The 22551-nt window shown below is 37.7% G+C and overlaps 1 pseudogene; it reads right to left on the minus strand.

Moving 5' to 3' along the window:
* Positions 1-15232: 15232 nt before the first annotated feature.
* Positions 15233-17379, minus strand: LOC104871464 (annotated as a pseudogene).
* Positions 17380-22551: the final 5172 nt, after the last annotated feature.

Below are 22551 nucleotides of genomic sequence, written 5' to 3' on the forward strand. Positions count from 1 at the left end.
GTCCTTGCGCTTGCAAGGCAGGCCACCGAACCGCTGAGCTAAATCCCCGGCCCGCTCTGTGTTTGTTTTTTAAAAACTTCTTTCATTAAAGTTCTTTTAATAGTTTACAAGTAAGCTCTCTTCTGTTATCTTGCTAAATCCCCAGCCCATCTTCTGTTATCTTTTCCAGCTTGATTACTAATATTTGGGAAAGATATGGGTGTTTGCAGATTTATATTGTATTTGCCCATTTCACTGAATGATTTTAATATCTTAAATAGTTTTTAGAGGTCGAGATTTCTTAATTTGGGTCCTTTATGTCTCTTCAAATAACACTTTTTTTTTTCCTTTTCTGTCACTGCTTAATTCTCATTTCTTTTGGAGGTCTAAAGATGATAAAAATAATTTGGGACATTAAATTAAAAATAATTATAATAAAGAACATCTTTGCTTTGTTCGCTTTTAAAAGGTAAATATTGCTAGATTTGCTCTACCATTTGTGTAAGTCAATTCAATTTAAAATTCTTAGTTTTTCTTTTTTTTTTTTAGTGTCAGGAAAAGCAGCCTCTCCTAAATCCCAATTTTAAGGTGTTTTAAAATTGGATGTTAAATTTAATAAAATGTCATTTGGAACTTTTCTTGAGAGGATTATACAGTCTAGTTACTGAAGTTGTTGGTATGTAGTTTTTATTTTGACAATGTCCCTTTCTTTGAATCATTCATTGATTCAGAAAAAAATGCAGTGATTTCCTCACTCTTTCTGATCTCTCTCATTTTATTCTCTAAGTGGCAAGCACTGTTGTCTGGAATTAGCTTGTTAATTTGTTTACATGTTTATTTTCTGTCTGCTATGCATGGGGCCCTTACTGATAGCGGCCATTTGACATCTTTATTGGTAAGATTACCATTGCCATAATAAACTGTGATGTACAGTTACCATCTTGGAACTAACGCAAGCCAAAACTGCTTCGTATATCTTGGCTTTTCCTGCAGATCTCCATGTAAATCATCTCTGTGCAAAAATGGCCTTTCACTCAAAGAGAGTACTGTGCAGAAATGATGTGCCTCAGATTCTGAGCTAATATTCTGACCTGCTTTAAATCTTGCTGCTACTAGGCACCTAGGACTTATGGACACTTTGATTCAAAGATGGTACAAATAAAGGCTCATTATCCTTAATTATTTTAGCAAAAGACAAAGTGTCTCTAAGCAAATAATAAGATCAAGTTATCAGCACTAGATAAGAAATAATCCTTGGATTCCAGCCCAGATATTTTACTACTTGCCATGTGACCTTGATAAAGTTATTTATCCTTTAGAGTCCTCTTCTAAAAAATGAAGGGTCTGCATAAACTATATTGATGCTTTCTATCTGCAATTCAAAATGAATAATTTATGAGAGAAATTTTATAAAATTAATATTAATAAACTATTGTCTCATTTCTACATTGTAAAAGAAACCCTGTAGAAGTTTCGGGTATAGCTATCTTATCAAAATATGATATTGGGATAGGATTTTTGTGCCCAAACATTAAATTAATCTTGTCTAATTAAATCATATTAATTCAATGACTTCAAAAGATACTTCTACAGTGTAAAACTCTAAGACAGTCTCCCTAGTCCCTCTGCTTATTCTAGGTACTGCTACTTCTCCCCTTTTCTCTCCCACTATAGTCGAGCTGTAATGTGATCCTTCCAGATCTAATCTTTGGTGGTGGGCACCTTCCAGGGCCAATGGGCCCCATCAGGAACCTGGGTAGTAAATAGAAAAAAAGGTGGAAAGCAAGTTGCTCCCTAATGCTTGAAGCTATAATGAAGCTATAATATGTAAGTGTATGAAGTAGCCAAATTCCCCAGGAAATATAGCCTGCAAAAACAAGAAGCAAGCAGAGGATCTGACATTGCTGGTTGCTGAGCTTGCTGTCTCCCTGTCTCTACAGTGGGTTATTCAATTCATCTTTAAGAAATACCTCTATATACTCTTAATAAGGCCTCTTTTTTGCCTAAGACGATTAGAGTCAGTATTGATTGCCCTCTCCCATCTCCAGACCCCAAAATACCTAATACAACTTCTTGCCAAATAAAAAGAATACCCACCAGGAATAACTGTCTCTCCTAGCCTTTGTGGTCTGTGTGACTTTTGTATGACTGCCTAGAGTTATCTGTTCACATTTCTCCTTTCTTTCAAAGGAGTACTCTAGAACTATTTCCATGTGCTTAACTAGTGTAAAATGTACTTTCTTCAGCTAAAATTAGAGATATTTCCACCTTGATTTTTCTCATTTCTAAGCCCTCTCCTTCAGTTCCTATGCAAAAGTACTCTAGTTCCCCATTGGAAAAAAAAATCTTAGGAGATGCAGATCAGTAAACCATAATAGATTTCTGTTGCACTTGTAAAATGGGCCTTAATTTTATATTCTCAGATATTGAAGTGGAAAAAAAAAGATGTGTGATAGTTTGTAAGACACTAAAAATGTACAATCGGAGGGCCCAGGATTTAGCTTAGTGGTTCTGCCGCCTGCTTTGCAAGTGCAAGGACCCAAGTTCGATCCCTGGTACCAAAAAAGTAAATAAAAATAAAAATGTACAATTGGAATCACTAAATCCTCATGATAGTAATGTGACAGCATTCTGCTTCCTTAGCAATTCAAATTCCAGTATTGTATCCATTTGTAACAATGTAATTATTCACTCTGTGTACTAAAACATACTTCTGAGAAAGAACGCAAATTATCTGAGCAGAAATGAACATAAGCATGACCAACTTCCAGAAAGAAAAGGGTTAATGAGGAAGCAGGAATAGTATTGAGGGGCATAAATTAATAGCTTATATTTTCCTTTGTTTTGATTTTTCAATGTCTTATCAGTATATATTCATCATAATAAAATTTCCTAATGGCTTTGTCCTCTAATCCGTGTGAATATATATTCCCTTAGAAAAACTATATTCCAAGATTAGAAAGTTTTCCTTCCGTTTAGTCCTAAGAGACCATGAGGTATCTTTTCCTCCACAGGCAGCATAAGCCCTGTGAAATGGTGGCAGAGTTTTATGCCTTAAAATTAGTTTCTCTGACTGTAAAATCATTACCAGTATAAGCACAGAAAATCCAAATTACTGTCTCCTCTTCAGGCCAACTAGAGAAGAGGCAGCCCTCATTTTAGAATTTTTTAAATGGTCCCTGACAGGAGGGCTAGGAAAAACATGACATATGGAATCACAAATTGGTCTTTTGACAAAGTGCCAATCTATTGACTCCTAGAGAAAGAACAGCAGCAAATACTAAGGACAAAAGTGATAATTGAGAAATGTAGTTGAAAATTGAACTAAAAAAAGTGGTGGGGCGGGGTGCAGTCCAGCATACATGTAACATCAGAACCCCAAGAGAAAAATTCATAAGAAAAATGTTTTATTGCTTTAAGAGTTTTAAATACATACTTTATAAAGGAAAGCCCCGTGGTTATCTGGAATGCATGAGATGCTTAGATATTAAGATTTCAGAATTTCTAGTACAGAAATTAAAAATTATAAATATATCTTCCTGTTGCCTTTGTTTGGTTTCTATCTCCAGGGTTGATTTATTTTAAATGCTATCCATATAGATTTCTTGACTTTTCAACCTGTAAGTTTTGCAATAACAGCTTGTGCTTAAAAATACAAACCTTTGTGGATAGAATGTATCTGTTTTAGGAAAGCTATCACTTCACTTGTAAATTAATTTTGTGCAAATTTTCATAATATATAAAACATGAAAAAATTACATGGCAGTTTACTTGAATCAATTACATGTAATTCCATGTGGGTTATAATAAAATCATAACACTGACACTTAAATTATCAGTGGAATACAATCAAACTTTAAACTATTTTATACAATTGCTAACCTGCTATAATTATTATATACATTGAAATACTTCTATTACTTCTAAATTTAAAATGAAGCAATGTCTAGAATATCATTTAGTAGCTTTAGTAAGAAGTGCCAAAAATTCTGGTTGAACCTGTTAGATATATTTTTCTCTCTCCTCTTATAAAGAAAATGTTTCAAAAAGTTGAAGTCCACAAGCACTTAGAACTGAAGAGAGACTACCACAAAGAAGGAATATGCAAGCAGTGAAGATGGAAAATAGATGAAGAGATGGCTTGGAAGAATAGAGAAACCTGAAGTCAAAGTACCTAATACCTGGATTAAGCTGATTCTCTCCATTAAACTAGGGAAGGGTTCGGGAATAAGGCAGAGAGGCATGGAATGGTACTGATACCAGAAGAATCAAAAGCAAAGAACACTGGAGACCCCATGAAGCCAGCTTACTCCTGTTGTTTCATCCTCAGGAAGAGGACAAGCTTATTTTCTATCATAATCAAAACATTCACACCCTAGACTTTAATACTCCAGGCACACAGAGGGGAGGGATGAGACAACAGCCTAAAAATAAGAAACTAATCAGAATTAGCCATAATGAACCTCCCACCTTGAGTCCTATCCTATAAAAGTTCTATGACTCCAGGAATCGTGCATATTTATCTCAATCAGGACATCAGAGGAGCCTTCTAAGGAGACTCAAAGGATCACCTCAACACAAAAGCTGTCTCAGTGCCCTTTACAAAACTGCCAACCTACAGACTTCTGGGAAAATGGTGGAGTAGTAATCAACAACTCAGCTTCTGCAAGATTTGGAATCCAGACACTGAAAAACAGCAACTTGGGGAAGAAAAGGAGGTAGGTGAATTCCTGGGATCCAGGAAGAATCTGACAAGAAAATTGGAGCCTACAGAAAAAGGAAGAGGCAATCTGCACTTTTTCTCCAGCTCCTGGCTTGTGGCTCATGAGAAAAGAATACCAAATCTACGAAGACAAAGTGAAAGCAGGGGACTCCAGAGACCCTCAAGGAGAAACAGCAGTGAAACAGACCTGTGAGTGCTGCATGCTGCAACAGCTGTTGAGTGACTCCAGTCCAAGTGCCTGCCATACACAATGGAAAGAGTGGTGGGACACCATTTCAGGCAGGGATTGATCAACTGAACCTGCTATTCAGGGCAGCCAAGGGATGGACGGCTTCATTTTAGGGCTCCCATTGTTATGCAGCCACAGTGAGTGGGTAAGGGACTGCAGTGGAAACAAGGGGCTGGCAAGAGACTCCCTGAGACTTTTAAGCTAAAGGAATCAGGCCCCATCCACATGGTCAGAGGCTCAGCTCAGCCTGAATTGCTCTGGATTTAAAAGTGGGGGAATGGGCACTCTCACCCTAATCCTACTGCCTGCTGGTGCCTGCATCCAGCATGGATCTGGGATCTGACTGCCTTCTGTATCTACCAGCATGAGCAGGGATGACGCAGGAGATTAGGGTGTGGCAAAACTGCCTGGGTAAGTAGCCATGACCCGTTAATTACAAAGACCCTAGTACATATGCACAGACCCTGCAAGTGAATTTCTACTAAAAAAAAAAAAAACTCAAGCAGGTTTTCAATAGGATGACCTAGAACTGACATCAGCCTGAGGGGTGGGATCTCAGCACCGCCTCTAAGGACCCACATGTAAAAATTCTCATGGGTTTCCTCAAGACTTGGACAGCATAAAAGGACAAGCTGATGCCATGTAGAGTTTGCAATTGTGGCTTTTCTCAAGATAGCCTGCATTGTGTCCCCTAGGGACATAGTCCTTTATCTTGCTTTTTCCTCTTTTACTCCGCCTCTCACTCTGCAGAGACACTTTTTCCCTCATTCTTCACTTTTACTTTTTTATATAAATTTTATTTTATTTTATCCCATTTTGCCCTCAAGTCTCCTTCCCTCCCTATGTACAGAAGTGTTGTTTCCATTTTTTCCTTCTATTTTCACTTTTTTCTTGTCCGTCCCTTCCTTTCTCCCTCCCTCCTCCCTTGTTCCCCTTCCCATCTGAACACTTTCTTCCCATTTCCCAATATCCATGATACATCTCAGTCCTTATTTCCACATTCAGTTTCTCACACCAGAGAAGCAATGCAGTATTTAAATGTGATTTATTTCACTTAAGAGTATGGTCTTGAGGTCCATCTATTCAGCTGTAAATGCCTGAAGCTAATTATTCTTTATGGCAGAGTAGTACTCCATTGTATAAAAAAAACCACATCTTCTTTATCCACTCATCAGTTGATGGGCATTTGGGCTGTTTCCAAGACTTAGCTATTACGAACTGTGCTGCTATAAACATTGAGTGTGCATATATTGCTGTGGTATGATGCTTTTAATTCTTTCAGGAAGATCCAAGAAGAGGTATAGCTGGGTCAAATAGAACTTCTAGTTTTAAGTTTTTCTAAAAATCTCCACACTTATTTCCACAGTGATTGTACTAGTCTATACTCCCACCAGCAGTGGAGAATGGTTCCTTTTTCCCCACATCCCCTCAAGCATTTTCTGTTCTTTGATTTGTTGAGAGAAGCCATTCTTTCTGGTGAGATGGAATCTCAGCATTGATTTGTGCCTCTTGAATGATCAGTGATTTTGAACATTTTTTTCATATATTTGCCACCTCTAATTCTTAATCAGAGAAGTGTCTTTTTATTTCAGATGCCCATTTTTTGCATTTGGGTCTTTAAATTTGAGGGGCCTGATTTTTTTGAGTTCTTTATATAATCTAGATGATAATAGTCTTTTTTTAATAAGATGAAGTCCCAGTTGTTGATTCTTGTAGAATTTCCTGTGTGGTCTGGGTTTTGTTAATGAAGTCTTTGCCTACTCCTATATCCTCAAGTGTTCTACCTAGCCTCTTCTTCCGGCAGATTTAGTGTTTCTGTTTTAATATTTAGATATTGGATTCATTTTGATTTTAGGTTAGTGTGCGGTGAAAGACATAGGTATAGTTTCAATCTTTAGCATATGGAAAACCAATTTTCTAGCACCATTTATTAGAGAAGGTTGTCTTTCTTCTAGTGAAGGTGTTTGGCTCCTTTGTCAAAGATAAGATGGTTTATTATGTCTAGAATTGTTTCTGCATCCTCTAGCCTATTCCATTGATACTCGGGTCTGTTCTTTTGCTAGCACCATGATGTTTTTATCACTGTAGCTTCGTAGTATAATTTAAAGTCAGGGATTGTGATACCCCCTGCTTTGCTTTTGTTGCCCAGAATTGCCTTTGCATACTAGGTCTCTTCTGGTTCCAAATGAATTTTAGGATTTTTTTTTTCTACTTCTATGAGATATTCTGTTGGGATTTTAATTGGGATTGCATTGACTCTGTATAACATTTTTGGAAGTATGGCCATTTTCACTACATTGCTTCTTCCTGTGCAAGAGCAAGGGATACCCTTCCATTTCCATTTTCTGAAAACCTCTTCAATCTCCTTTTTCAGAGTACTGCAGTTTTCAATGTAGAGGGCTTTTACTTCCTTCATTAGATTGATTCCTGGGACTTTCTTGCTTGCTTGCTTGCTTTTATGCTACTGTGAAAGAGAATGTTTCTCCTATTTCTCTCTCTGTGAGTCTGTTATTTGTACAGGAAAGCTATTGACTTTTGAGTGTTGACTTTGCATCCAGCTATGCCACTGAATTTGCTTATTAAATCTAAAAGTTTTTTGGTGGAGTTTTGGGTCTTCTACATAGAGTATCATGTCATTGGCAAGTGATAATTTAACTTCTTCCTTTCCTGTCCTTCACTTCTACTTTTAAAAATAAACTTTGCCACTGCTTTTCAATTATTTTTTCAAGAAGAATCTGGAATCTAATTCCAGAAATAGAGGCAAGCAGCCCAGAACCTGGTAACATTTATTTGGTGAGGCACTTTTAAAAGGAGCTCCAAATAACAAGGACACATCTTGAATTGTACACTGCCCAAAAATTGTAAATCATGGAAGAAAACCGCACATCTGAAACCATAAGGAATATTTTTTCTTTTCTCTTTGTTTTTTTCTTTGTTTGTTCTTGTGTGGGTGTGTATATTGTTTTTAGGTTTTATTTTATTCTGTTTTTATTTTCTTTTTCTCTTCTTTTCATCTCTCCTTTCTTCACCACTTCCTGGAGCTTGGAAAAGTTTCCTTTCTCTTTCCTACCTTATTTATATCTCTTTTTTTCTTACTTCTTTTTTTCTTTATTTTGTCCTCTTCTTTTATTTTTTTCTCCCTTTTCACTCTATATAATTTCTTTCTTTACTCTCCCTTTTTCTGTTATCTTTTATTTATTATGTATCATTATTATGTATCATTATTTTTACCTAATTCTATAAACTTCCTTTTATTCCCTAATAAGATCTTTTGTACGATTTCTTTATCCTTAAATTGCAGAGTTTAAGATTTCAAAGTTTTCTTCTTGTAGTCCAGCATACCTAAACCCTATATATTGTTTGTTTGTTTGTTTGGTACTGGTGTTCCAACTTGGGACCTCGCCCTTGTGAGGTAGGCTGCAGAACCACTGAGCTAAATCCCCAGTCCTAAACACTATATATTTTAGTAGTATAACTGTAAAGCTTTCTTAATCTTTTGACAGTTAACTCTGTAAAATTGCTGTTGTATTCTTTTCAACCATTAATGGAGATATAACTATTGCAATTAATACTTGTAAGGTGAAAGTCAATACCCAGGTTGCCTTAATGTTTACACCATAATTGCAAGATTCTTCTCTAGGATTAAGGGTGGTACATAATTGGTTCTTATGGCATGTTAACATCTAATTTGTCTTGGGCCACACTACTATATCTCCTTGGCTTGATATTAACAGGTCACATAATTGTTGCTTTCTTTGTAAGCCACCATTCAGATTATCAGTGGGACATTCACAATACTAAAGCACATTCCAGAGAATGATTGCTGAGCTAATTATACTATATCCTCCCTTCCCAAATTAACAAAGGTGGTTGTATCTTGGGGTTGAGACACAGGATTATAGTTAACAACTCCCAAAATATATCATTGAAAAGCAACTGAAGAGAGGTCTATAGACTTTATAGACTATAGTCTTTAGACTATAAGCATCCACAAACCTCAGCATAAAACAAAACAAACATGAGCCAACAAAATGCATCCCAAACTTCCAACTCCACCAAGGGGCAGAATAGCATAAACCACACACTCCAATTCATAGAAAAGATAACAGAGGTTGCAAGGATAACAGAGGAGTTTAGAAAGCATGTCAGAAAAGGTTCTCAGTGGGATTAGAGAAGATGTAACTAAACTGATAACTGAAGTAATAACCAAAAAGATGCAAGAACTTTCAGAAGACACTAATAAAAAGCTAGATAAATGACCAGTTTAGCAAAGAGTTAGAGCCTGTGAAGAGGTTTCAATCAGAAATCTAGGAAATTAAAATTTATATTCAAAGTATGGGCAGCAGAACCAACCAGTGTGAGGACAGAATTTCAGAACTAGAAAATAATGATGCCTTCAAAGAAGTCCAAATACTTAAAAATACCTTAAAAACAAGATAACAGGAAAAATGGATCCCATAACTGTTAGATTATGCAAAGAAGACTGATCTACCATATTTCCCTGAAAATAAGACCTAACTAGAAAATAAGCCCTCATATGATCTTTCAAGATGCTCGTAATGTAAGCCTTACCACAAAAATAAGCCCCAGTTTCCACCACCTGCCTCTCAAGTGCAAGGTTCTAAGTTCAATCTCTAGTATCAAAAAAAAAAAAAAGACCCAATTAAGATCATCAGCCAGATGCCAGATGGATGCATTTAGTACATCTGTTGTAACACACAACGGACATACTGAATTATAAAATAATATTAATATATAATTAAACATAAATAAATAATATTATTGACATTAATACTTAAATGAATATATATAAATTATAATTAACTATTTGTAAACACTAAAGTATGTGCTTTTCGATGAGAGGTAAACACCTTTGTAAACAAATGAACTGGAGACTTACTGCCAAATGATCAATTAGAGCACAGAGATAATGCACAAATAACTGCGCACTTGATAATGAACAAATGTGGTTGTATCTAATATGATTCTTCATAGTTCAATACATCACGCATTGTAACAGATGTAGTTCATGCATTCACGTGAAATAAAGAAAATGTTTTCTGAATTTCTGTGCCCTCAATATTTTGTCATTTTGTGTGGACCATCATTCTTTTTTTTGTTGTTTTGTTTTGTTTGAGACAGGGTCTCACTATATAGTTGAAAATGACAGGGAACTCACTATGTAGCCCAGGCTGGTCTCGAACTCACAGAGATCCTCCTGCCTCAACCTCCCAAGTACTGGGATTACAGGTATGCGCCACCATGCCCAGCTCTGGACCATCATTCTTAACTGTCACTTTGTTGCAACTCTTGTCTTGTAAGTCTTCGATTAACACTCGATTTAATGGAAACTTGGTGACATCTAACTTGCAAGAGGTCATGACTTGGGTGAAAAATTCATGGGATCAAGTCACTGACAATTGTCTTGTCGATGCATTATGAGCAAGATATACAAAGAAAAAGTACTCATTTAAAGGAGTGCTCTGTTGCTGGACATGAGAGATTAAGGACAATGGTTCTACAAAAAAAATGGAGCCACAAAAAATTCAGTCCAGAATTCAGGTTTAGAGTTACGATAATGTTCCAGAACATGATGATGAGACTGCATTTGAATAAATGTAGATTTTTATACATGAATAAATGTTGATTTTTTTGGTACAATAATAACTGCTATACAGGAAAAATAAGAAACTCCCTGAAAATAAGCCCTGTTTATTGAATCTTTTGAAGCAAAAATTAATATAATACAAAGTCTTATTTTCAGGGAAATATGGTAAGAATAATTGGAATAAGTGAAAAATCAGAAGATAACACAAATAGTATAAAAATCTGTTCACAGAAATAATTACAGAAAACTTCACAAATATAGGGAAAGGAATAAAGATACAGATAATTGAGGCATACAGAACCCCAAATAGCTATGACCAAAAGAGAACCTCTCCGTGCCACATTATACTCAAAATACCAGAAATTTATCACAGGGACAAAATCTTAAAAGATGCTAGAGAAGGCAATGAATCACATATAAAGGTAAACCTTTAGAATTACAGCAGACTTCTCTACACAAACCTTAAAGGCCAGGATAGGTTGTAGTGAAGTATTGCAAGCCCAAAACGATAGCTTCCAACTCTGCAAAACTTTTCTTTAAAGTTAACAGAGAGAAATATCACAAATAATCAACACCTGGGATCTCATCTTATTAAGAAGCCTTTGCACAGCAAAAGAAACTATCAACAAAGTTCAGAGACAACCCACAGGTGGGAAAAATGTTTTGCCAGCTGTTCCTCAAACAAAGGACTAATATCTAGAATACATAAAGTACTCAAAATAATCAGACCTCCCAAAGTTAAAGACCCAGTCCAAAAATGGGCATCTGAAATGAATAGACATTTCTCAGATGAAGTAGAAATGGCAAATAAATATATGGAAAAAATGTTCAATTATCACTGGTCATTTGAGAAATGCAAACTGCAACAATGCTAAGATTCTGTCTCACTCCAGAAAGAATGGCTGTCATCAAGAAATCAACCAATAACAAATGCTGGCAGGACTGTGGGCAAAAAGGAACACTTCTCGGGCCAGGGATTTAGCTCAGTGATTCTGCTGCTTGTAAGCACAAGGACCCCAGTTCGATCCCTGGTACCAAAAAAAAAAAAAAAAAAAGCAACACTTCTCCGTCATTGGTGGGTTTATAGACTGTTACAACCACTGTGGAAATCAGTGTGGAGATTCCTCAAAAAATTACAGTTAGAAGGTCCATTTGACCCACTTATTCCCCTTCTTGATATCTTCCAGAAAAAATTAAAATCATCATACCACAACAATATATGCACACCCATGCTTATGCTGGCACAATTTGTAATAGCTAAATCTTGGAAACAGCCCAAATGTTCATCAACTGACAAGTGAATAAAGAAGATGTGCTGTTTTTAGTACAATGGAGTGCTACTCTGCCATAAAGAAAGGTGAGCTTCAGACATTTATAGCATTCCTTACAAAACTAGAGAAAATAACCCTAATATTCATATAGAACCAGAAGTGATCTAGAATAGTAAAAGCAGTTCTAGGCAACAAGGACAAGGCAAGGCAGGGGGCATCATGATACTGAACTTCAAGTTATACTACAAAGCTACAGTAATTAAAAAACAGCTTGGTATTAGTCTAAAAAGTAGGGGGCACGGATTTAGCTCAGTGGCACCATGCCTGCCTCACAAGCACAAGATCCTGAGTTCAATCCCCATTACAAAAAGAGAAAAAAAAAAAGATTAGTGGATAAGTGGAACAGAATAGAAGATGCCGAAACAGTTCCAAACATACACAGCTACCTTATCTTTGACAAAACTGCTAAATCCTTTTGCTGGAGGAAAGCCTCTTTCACAAATGGTTCTGGGAAAACTAGCTTACCACATGCCAAAGATTGAACCTCGACCCATATTTCTCACTATGCACTAATCAAAAATCAAAATGAATAAAAATTCTAAACATTAGAACAGAAACACTTCATCTGATGGTAAAATAGGTAAAACTCTTAAAGACATAAACGTAGGCAAGGACCTTCTGAACAGAACCCCAGTTGCACAAGAAATAATACCAAGAATCAATAAATGAGATCACATTAGATGAAAAATCTTCTGCACAGCACAGGAGACCACTAATAGAGTGAAGCGACAACATACAAAAAGGGAAAAAAAACTGCCAGCTGCTCCTCAAAGGACTAATACCTAGAAATACATAAAGAGCTCATAGAAATTAGATCTCCCATTTCTAAAGACCCATTCAAAAAATGAGCATCTAAAATGAACAGACACTTCTCAGATGAAGACATGCAAATGGCTAATAAATACATGAAATTAAGTTCCATATCTCTGGACATTCATGAAATGCAAATTAAAACAGTGGCTATCATCTAGAAATCAAATAATAACAAATGCTGGCAAGGATCTAGGGAAAAAGTCACCCTTTTTCATTGTTTATAGGAGTGTAAACTAGTACAATCACTATGAACATCAGCATAAATTCCTCCAAAAACTAAAAATAGCTGGTTGTGGTGGCACATGCTTGCAATCCTAGCACTTGGGAGTCTGAGGCAGGAGGATCACTCTGAATTCAAGGCCAGCCTAAACTAGCAAGACCCTGTCTCAAAAAAAAAAAAAATACACCCTACAAATTCCATTTGACCTAGTGAGTCCCCTTCTAAGTATCTTCCCAAAAGAGTTAAAGACATCACACCACAGTATGCATACTCATGTTAATAGCAGCACAATTCATCATACCTAAATGTTGGAAGCATCTTATATGTCCATCAAAAGATGAATGGAGAAAGTATAGTATTTATTCACAATGGAGTACTACTCTGCAATAAAGAAGGAAAAACTCAAGCCATTTCCAGAAAAATAAATGTACTTTGTGACCATAATTTTAAGTGAAGTAAGTCAGACACAAGTTTAAATGATGCATGATTTCTCTTATATGAGAAACTCGATATATTAATAAAGTGTAATATAAAAGATAGATACCATAATCCAGCATGGTCAATGTATCTAAAAGTGTACCTTGGCTAGTATAATTGTCTTATGTGTTTTGTATACTCTTTGGCCTATTAATCTGTTAACCTGTATGTCTGATAATTAATTTCATAAGGACTTACACCTGATGCTGGCCAAAAAAGGAGGGGCGTGGAGAAGGAGGAAAAAGAATTAAGATGAGTTATGTATATCTCACAATGAGTATAATCATGATATACTGCAAACATGTACTAATAATTTTTTAAATAAACATATTTTTAAAATATCTGTCAACTGTGAAAACAAATGGTCACCTGTCCAAAAATTTTACCATTACACCAGAGCTTCCAATTAGCTTGTGAAAGCCTTACACTTGAAGGTGTTGGAATGGAGAACCAAGCCTCCCTAGACACTTAAGGAAATGCATAGCAGAGAAAAAACAAAAGACAAAGAAATTGTTAGTAGTTGGGGGAGGGTTCAGTCAATAAAAGACAACTGTATTTTTAATTTTTTAAATTTTATTTACTTATTTGCTTTTTGTTTGGTTGGTTTTTGTTTTTTGGAACAGGATCTCACTAAGTAATTCAAGCTGGCCTTAAACTCACTACATAGCCCATACTGGTCTTGAACTGGTGGCAATCCTCTTGCCTCAGTCTCCTGAGTGCTGGAATTACAGACATGTATCACCATGACTACTTTTTAAGTATCTCGTTATGTCCTATTAGAAATAAAAGAAAACTAACCCTCTCTGTTCTCCACAAAAGATTTGGATTTGAGATCCCTTTAGATAATGTTTTTACTAAGTTTTGCCATGATTATTTCTGTTTTGTTAGGATTAGACAACATCCTCAATTCATCTTTGTTTTTAATAGAATGAAACATAAGCCCTCAAAACATTTATCAAAACCAAGACAGTGCTAAAGAAAATAAAAAGTTTTCATTCTTCCATTTTGGTAATGTTACCAGAATGTTGGTGTCATGTCCCACAGTGAGGAAGAATGAAACCACAACACAGAGAATGGAGGTGCAAGCAAATTTATTTAGAAGACCTGAAAGCAAGAAAGTGAAAGCTGTGAAGCCAAGGAAGTAAAGCTCCTGCTAGCCAGGGTTCTGAGTAGGATACCCACAGGGTCTTTTGTCTAGGAGTTTTTAAGGTATTTAGAAGGGAGCTCAGGCCACTGTGTAAGCAATATAATCCTACCTTGTAGGAGACTACATACTTTTTAGGGTCCAATCTAGGCAGTGCTCACAGTGTCCATGAGGCCCCATGTGCCCTTGAGCCAATGGCCTGCCTGATCATGCTCTGGGGAGGTCCTAGACAGCCAGAGGACACCTGGCAGATCCCCACCACCACACACCAAGCTCCCTGAAGGGTCATGACTCGGCAGATTCCATTTTGGGCTTCCAGACTCTATTTTAAGACCACTCTTCTTTCTCTCTAATTGAATCCTAATTCCTGTCTCACTAATTTCCGTTATGGTTATACTATTTTTAACCTCTTAATGTGTTTATTTAAAATTTTTTGGACATGTGACTTGTGTTTCCCTCTGAACAAATGAAAAACGAAGGTGGCCTGCCCCACCTCCCCACCCACCGGCCCAAGAAGTCCCTGCAGAGAAGGCATTTCCACTGCCCCTGGAACCAGAAAGAGAGAGAAATGGCATCAAGTGTGAATAGCACGATGGCACAGAGCAGGCCAAGAAACCTGTAAAGCGGAGGTCACTGTGTGGGGACAGTCTCAAGGTGTCATTTGAGAATGTGAGGACGTGCTGCTGTGGTGGACCTGGGGGAGCAGTGCTACCTATAACTTGTCCTGTTGTCCAGGCCTGGGATGCCCTCCAGGGCCTTGAGCTTGTGGGTCTCCACCACCACCTGCCTGGGGCAGCTGGTGCTGTCAAAGGGGTCAGCGGGCAGGATCTGCCAGTGCTCGAACACACACAGGGGAAGTTCTGGCCGCTGGTGTTGGACCACAGGTGAAGCTGAAGGACTCATTGACTGGCAGGTGGGCCTTCACCACGAACATGGGGTGCCAGCCACCTGGGACTCCCCAAGACGTGGCTTTGCTTCCTGTTCAGGACACAATAGATACCCCCGACTTGCTCTGGACACTGGATCTCCACGAGGTAGATGGGCTCCATGAGGCAAGTGCAGGCGTAAAGGCAGCACGCTTTGCCCTGGGGATGATCTGGCCACTCCAGCAGTGGACCACATGGGAACAGAGTGTCACATCGTGGACATCAAAGCATGCCCCAAGCATGTTCTCCTGGCACAATGCTCCCTTGTTTGTGGCCCATTGAAAGCTGGCCACCACACTGTCCTTGATCTCATTGAGATACTGCACCCCCTTGGTGATGTTGGTGAGGATGTTGGAGCCAGTGCCATCAGGCCCAAAGCACCAGATCTTGCGGGCCTCAGCCACATCCCACTCCTACTTCTCTGCAAGGTAGCAGGCTCTTGAGCTACTGGAGGAAGGACACCTCCCCACTGTCAACGTCCTTGGCCAGGCTGTCAGGATAGGGCCGTGCCCTTCACGTACAGCCAGTTATGCTTGTTGCGGGACTTGGAGAGGTACATACGTTAGATTCTTTGCACTGTCTCCAGGTATGAGACCACGGGGTCCAATTTCTTGATGGGGATGCAGGCTTGGTCCTCCTTCAGGTCCTTCAGGCAGATCTCAAGGTGCAGCTCACCAGCGCCAACAATAATGTGCTCTCCCAACTCCTGGATGATGTACTGCACCATGGGATCCAACCTGACCAGCCCACTTCAGCCCCTCCACCAGCTTGGGCAAGTCACCCTGGTTCTTGGCCTCCGTAGCCACTCTGATGACAGGGCTGACTCTGAATTTAATCACGCACATCATGTTGAGGGCATGTTTAAAGGTGGTGATGGTGTGGGTCTTCACAAGGAACTGGTCAATGCCCACTAGACCCACGGTGTTCCTCCAAGGCATGTTCTCGATGGGCTCCACGTAGCGGCCCATCATTGGGATGGTCCTCCAGTTGGGCTTCAGGTAGAGGTCCTCCTTCTTCCAGGAGTGTAGTTGGGCCCATGATCCGGACCTTCAGGCCAGTGGACACCAGCCCTGAGAAGGCGTAGAATTGACCTTTGTGGAGGTTGGCACCATTTTAGAAATGTACATCATGAGGGGGCCTTTGGGGTCACAGCTTTTAATGCCCATGGCAGTCTTGTCGTCAAGGGGGGCCCTTGTACAGCAGCTCACAGCAGTACCTCTTCACAGTGACTTGCGACAGCAGGTAGATCGAGATCGTCTGCAGCAGCGTGTTCCCAGTCACAGCCAGCGGCTTGCGCTCCTTGTCTTTGTCTTCGCTGTCCAACTTAATGTTCAGCTTCTTGATCAGTTTCACCATCTCCTCTTTCTTGAAATTCATGATGGCATCAAATACCTTGCAGATGGGGTCCAGCATGAGCTGTCAGAAGGCGCTGGCTGCTTCTTCCAGTTAACGCTGGTGGCCGACTTGCTGAACTTGCCACTGGCTGAGTCAAAGTACTGATCACCCCACAGCTTCTTCATCATCCACCTTCTTGGCCTGCTCTGCAGGCCCCAGCTGGCCCCCTCCTCGGCAGCAAACTTGGTCACATATATCTCTGTGAATTGCCTCACTGTCAGGTAACTAGGTAAGACTCTAAACTCAAAGGCAGATTTCCCTCTCAGGAGCAAATTCCTATAAGACAAATGCGGGAGACACATGCATAAAAACAAAAATGTCTGTCAACGTTCAAATATGACTGAAAAATTTTTCCCCAAGTAATGAGATTTATATGGGAAGCTAAATTGTAATCAGAGATTTGCTTAGTGAACATGGAAATAAAGCCCAGAGTCAGATACTCCTAATGGCTAGTTTCTCTGAGCCAGTAATCCATTAATTTATTCATCCACTCAATAATTACTTGTTCCTGGGGACGTAGATCAGTGGTGCCATGCCTGCCTGGCGAGCACAAGTTCTGAGTTCAATCTTCCATACCAAAAAAAAAAAAAAAAAAAAAAAAGAATAATGATAAATAATAAGAAGAAAAATTACTTATCAAATCCCTACTTTATGGCTGGCATTGTGCTTACTTACTACTGGAAATACAACTGTAAGGAAGAAAGTTGTAAGAAAGAAAGTTGTAAAAAATAATCACCTTAATGATGTCAATATTTTAGGAAAAGAAATATGAAATGAAGAGTATGATTTTAAATGTTGACAAACATAATGAATAAAATTAAGCAAGATCAGAAGATAGAGTGTTTGACAGAGAAAGTCAACTTATATCTAGGAGGGTATTTGAGATCTGAAGAAATAATATACTTAAATATTTGACATCTGAAGATGTGAGAGAGCCAACTGGGTTAAGTGCTGTAGGGGGAACACTCCAGGGGATAAAACAGTAACTATAAAGAGCTTCAGGCAGAATGAGCTCAGTGTTTGAGAAACAGTATGGCTGGAGGCCGGTCTGCAAGTAGGGAACAGGTAGGAAATGAGGTCAGAAAGCAAGCAAGGGCCAGACTGTGTACAGTTTCAAAGGCTCTTACTCTAAGAGATACTGGAAATCAATGGAGAGGTTTTGAGCAGAAGTATGTCATATCCAACTTGGGGAGGCAAGTCTTGTATTGGAGAGGAACCTACACTTTCCTTTGGGAGTAGAGTTAGTCCTAGATGTCAAACTAGGTGCGGACACATGAAGAAGTTCTAACTAATGACAAATAAAAGTGGTATACACAATTTAAAGGAAGAAAACATGTCCTTCTCCTTATCTTCGCTCCTGAGAAGGTGGCTGTGAATCACCAAGCTGAAACCTCAGAATCTATACTGGACCATGAGAAAGAAGCTTTTCTACATGGAAAAGCAGCAATATGGGAAAGCCTACCTCTCTGCTAATTATGATGCTTCCAGACCAGCTGTGAACCAACTATGCTTACATGGCAGATAAATCTATACTTTGGGTTTTCTGTCACTTGCAGATGAATCTAATCCTAACATACTTCCTGCTTGGTTTGTTTGAGATTTCAAATGATTAGAAATTTGGGGCAGGACATAATCATAAAACTTTTGAATTTAATGGAATCCTGCATGCTTTCTTAAGATCACACAACTGTTATAAATATTACAGTAATATTAAATTTAATTCTGGAGAAGTTTTACCATTATTTGACTTTTCTATCACAACTTTGAAGGTCATTCTACAGACAATGCTAAAGATTCCAGTGGCAGGGGAGAGGTTGAAGACACTGGAGAGAGAAAGCAAGAGGGAGATCTGGCAGAAGGAATGGACCTTATTAATGGGATCCAAGGATCAAGTTCCTCACACCTCTCATAATTCCCTGGAGATTAATCCAGGTAGTTGATTGTATCAATGGTTTGTTCATTTTTATGGTTGAATAGTTTCCTTGAAACAGATGTACAGTACTCTACTTTAACTATTCACCCACTGAAGACATCTAACTTCTTTCCAGCTTTGAGTTATTACAGATCAAGCTTCTATAAACATTATGTACAAATCCTCTGTGAAAATAAGTTTTCATTTCTCTGGGGTAAGTGCTCAAGAGTACAACTGCTAGGGTTAACGTGTAGTCAAATGTTTAGTTGTTTTCCCAAAAGCAACATATGAGTGATTCAGTTTCTCTGAATTCTTGCCAAATTTTGTTGATGATATTTATGTTTCTAATATCAGACATTCACATAGGTGTGGGAATATTTGTCATAGTGATTAAATATGCATTCACCTAATGGCTAATGATGTTAACTTACTTTTGAATATCGAATCAGCCCTAAAATGCTAACATAAATCTCACCTGGTCATGGATTATAATTCTTTTAAATATTGCTGAATTCTACTTGCTAGTATTTTGTTAAGAATTTTTTAGTTCATTTCCATAAGAAATACTGGCCTATAGTTTTTTGTACTTTTTTTGCCTAGTTTTGGTATCAGGATAAGAGTGATTACATAAATAAATTGGGAAGTGTTCTCTCTCCTCCTATTTTCTGCAAGACATTGTACATAAAATGTATGAATTCTTTAAATGCTTGGTGTAGAATTCTTCAGTGAAACTACAAGGACCTAGGGATTTCTTTTCAGGAAATTTTAAAATTTTGAATTAAATTTACTTCACAGGGCTATTCAAATTACTTCATATTAGCTGGGTTATGACAATTTACATTGTACTATTGTATTTACCCATTTTTTGCTTAATGTCTTTTTTTCATAGTTCCTGAATTTCCTGTATTCCTTTTTATAATTTCATTTCTGTTTAGAGCATTTCCTTTAGCTATTTTTTTTAGACAAAGTTTATCAGTGAAGAAATATGTTAGTTTCCCTTCATCTGAGAATGCCATCAATTCTCCTTCATTCCTAAAGGATATTTTTGCTGGATCTAGGATTTAGGTTGACAGTTCTTTCCTCTCAGCACTTGAAAAATATTGTGTCACTTCCTTCTGGCTGCCAGGATTTCTTATGTGAAATCTACTGTCAGGTGGAGTGTTTCCTCCTTATATGGAAGATCTCATTTCTTCTCTGGTTTCTAGATTTTTATTTATTTTATTTGTTGTTATTGTTTTAGCTTTCAGAAGCTGAATTCTGCTGGGGCTGTAGTTCTGAGTCAGAGCACTTGCCTAGCACATATGAGGTTCTGGGTTCAATTCCCCAGCACTGCCAAAAAAAAAAAAAAAGTTGAACTCTAATGTATCTTAGCATGGATTTCTTTATGTTTATCATATTTAAGTTTCATTTGTCTTCTTTTTAATAACAGCTTTATTGAGATATTAATTTACCATAACATTCACCCTTTTAAAGTTACAATTCAGTGACTTTTTGTATATCACGGGGTTGTACGTTTCACTATCTAATTTTAGAACACTTTCATCACTTCAAAAAGAAAGCCGATGCCTATTAGCAGTCACTGTTTATTCCTCTGCCAAAAACTTAGAACTTAGGAAACCACTATTCTGTCTCCATATACTTGCCTATTCAAGACACTTAATATCATCATATAGTATGTGAGTTCTTTCATTTAGCATAATGCTTTTAAGTTTCATTTATGTTGTAAAGTGTATTAATACTTTATTCCTTTTTAGTGCCAATTAATATTCCATGGTATGGGTATATACTATGTTTTGTTTAATCAATTGATGGACACTTCAGTTGTACTTTCTGTGTATTACAAATAATTACAAGTAATACTGCTATGAATTTTGTATGCAGGTTTTTGTGTAGATACATGGTCATAGTCAAAAAGAGTAGAATTGTTGGGAGATACGGAAACCCTGTATTTAATTGTTTGAGAAACTACCAGACTGTTTTCCATGGCAGCTGTAGCATTTCAGGTCCCTGCCTCCAATAGATAAGACTTCTGATTCTTTCACCTCCTCCCCAGTATATGTTGTCTGTCTGTATTATAATTATCTTAGTGGATGTGAAGTAGTATCTCAGTATTTTCATTTACAGTTCCTTAATAGCTATTGAAGTTGAGCTTATTTTACTATCTTATTTATTGGCCATTCATATATCTTCCTTGAAGAAATTTCTATATAGATCTCTTACCCATGTTGATTAGGTTATTGGCCTTTTTATTATTGAAACGAGAGGTTTTAGTCTTTTGTAGAAACAAGTCTTTTATGAGACCATGATTTACAAATATTTTCTCCCATTCTGTGGATTATGTTTTCACTTTCTTAATGGCATTCTTTGAAACACAAAAGTTTTAAATTCTGATAAAGTCCAATTTGCTTAATTTTTCTTTTGTCACTTGTGCTTTTGCTATTATATCTAAAAAGTCTTTTCCTAATTCAAGGTCACTAAAATTTACTTTCACACTTTCTTCTAAGAATTTTATAGTTTTAGCTCTTACATTTAGTTCTGCAATCCATTTTTTTTTTGGTTTTTTTTTAATAGTGTGAGGAAAGGCCCAACTTTATTCATATATGGATATACAGTTGTCACTGCATTATTTGTGGAAAAGGCTATCTTGCCTCCATTTACCTGGGGTTTGTTGTTGTTGCTATTATGGTTGTTTGAGACAGGATCTCACTATGTAGCCCAGTCTGGCCTTGAACTCATAGTGATCCTCCTGCCTTCACCTTCCAGAGTGCTAGTATTATAGGCATTCAACTGTTTTGAAATTCTTCATTGAAAACACCCTCTGGGCCAGGGATTTAGCTCAGCAGTTCGGTGGCCTGCCTTGCAAGTTCAAGGACCTGAGTTCAATCCCCGGTACCAAAAAGAAAAAGAAAATGCCCTCACTTCGTAAATCTATAGCTTTATTATCTTCTGCCAAACCTCAGAAGTTTTACATTTTTAGGTTTCTTTTTTTATACTCACCCTCTTTGCTTTCTCCTCCTAGATATCCAATGACATGAATATTAGATTTCTTTGTTATAGTCTCATCTTCCTTTCCCTCTTCCCCTTCTTCGTCTTCTCCCTGTTTATCTTCTTGTTTCTAGTCTATTTTCTCTCATTTGTTAATCTGGCAATTTATATTCCCAAATTCTCTGATTCTTTCCTCTGTTCCTTCTGTTCTTTTGTTGACCCATTCATATATTTTTATTATTGTTTTCAGTTCTAAAATTTCCATATGATTTTTCTTTGTCTTCTATACTGTCTTTACTGATATTTTCTATTTATTTGTTTTGAGTATTTTTATAATTTCTCATTGAAGCATTTTTTTATGTCTGCTTTAAACATCTTTGTCAAGTAACTTTCATATTGGTGTATTCTTGGTTTGTCATCTACTAAATTTTTTTTTCCATGTAGTTTGAGACATTCCTGGTTCTTTATGAACAATTTTCAATTGAAACCTGGGCACATGGGGTATTATTACAAGATGTAGGATCTTTTTAATATTCTTTCCACTGGCTTTTTCTGACACAGTGCTGGCAGTGGGTGGGTTGGGGGGCAGGCATCTCCTTCTCACTGCCAGTTTGGCAGAGAAGTCCGCCTTCCCCACCTGGTCTCCACTGACACCTGATATGGAAGGCTCCTCATTACTGTCCATTGGTGATGAACTCCTGAATCCCTACTTGATCTTCTCTGCCATTATCCTGGCAAAAAAGGGCTGAGCCGCCTTCTTATAGTCTAGTGAGAGTGGGAAGCTAGGCTTTCCACTAGGCCTTTGGTGA

Source organism: Fukomys damarensis, unplaced genomic scaffold (assembly GCF_012274545.1).
Source record: "Fukomys damarensis isolate Sample0158 unplaced genomic scaffold, DMR_v1.0_HiC HiC_scaffold_1, whole genome shotgun sequence".
In the NCBI taxonomy this organism is placed as follows: domain Eukaryota; kingdom Metazoa; phylum Chordata; class Mammalia; order Rodentia; family Bathyergidae; genus Fukomys; species Fukomys damarensis.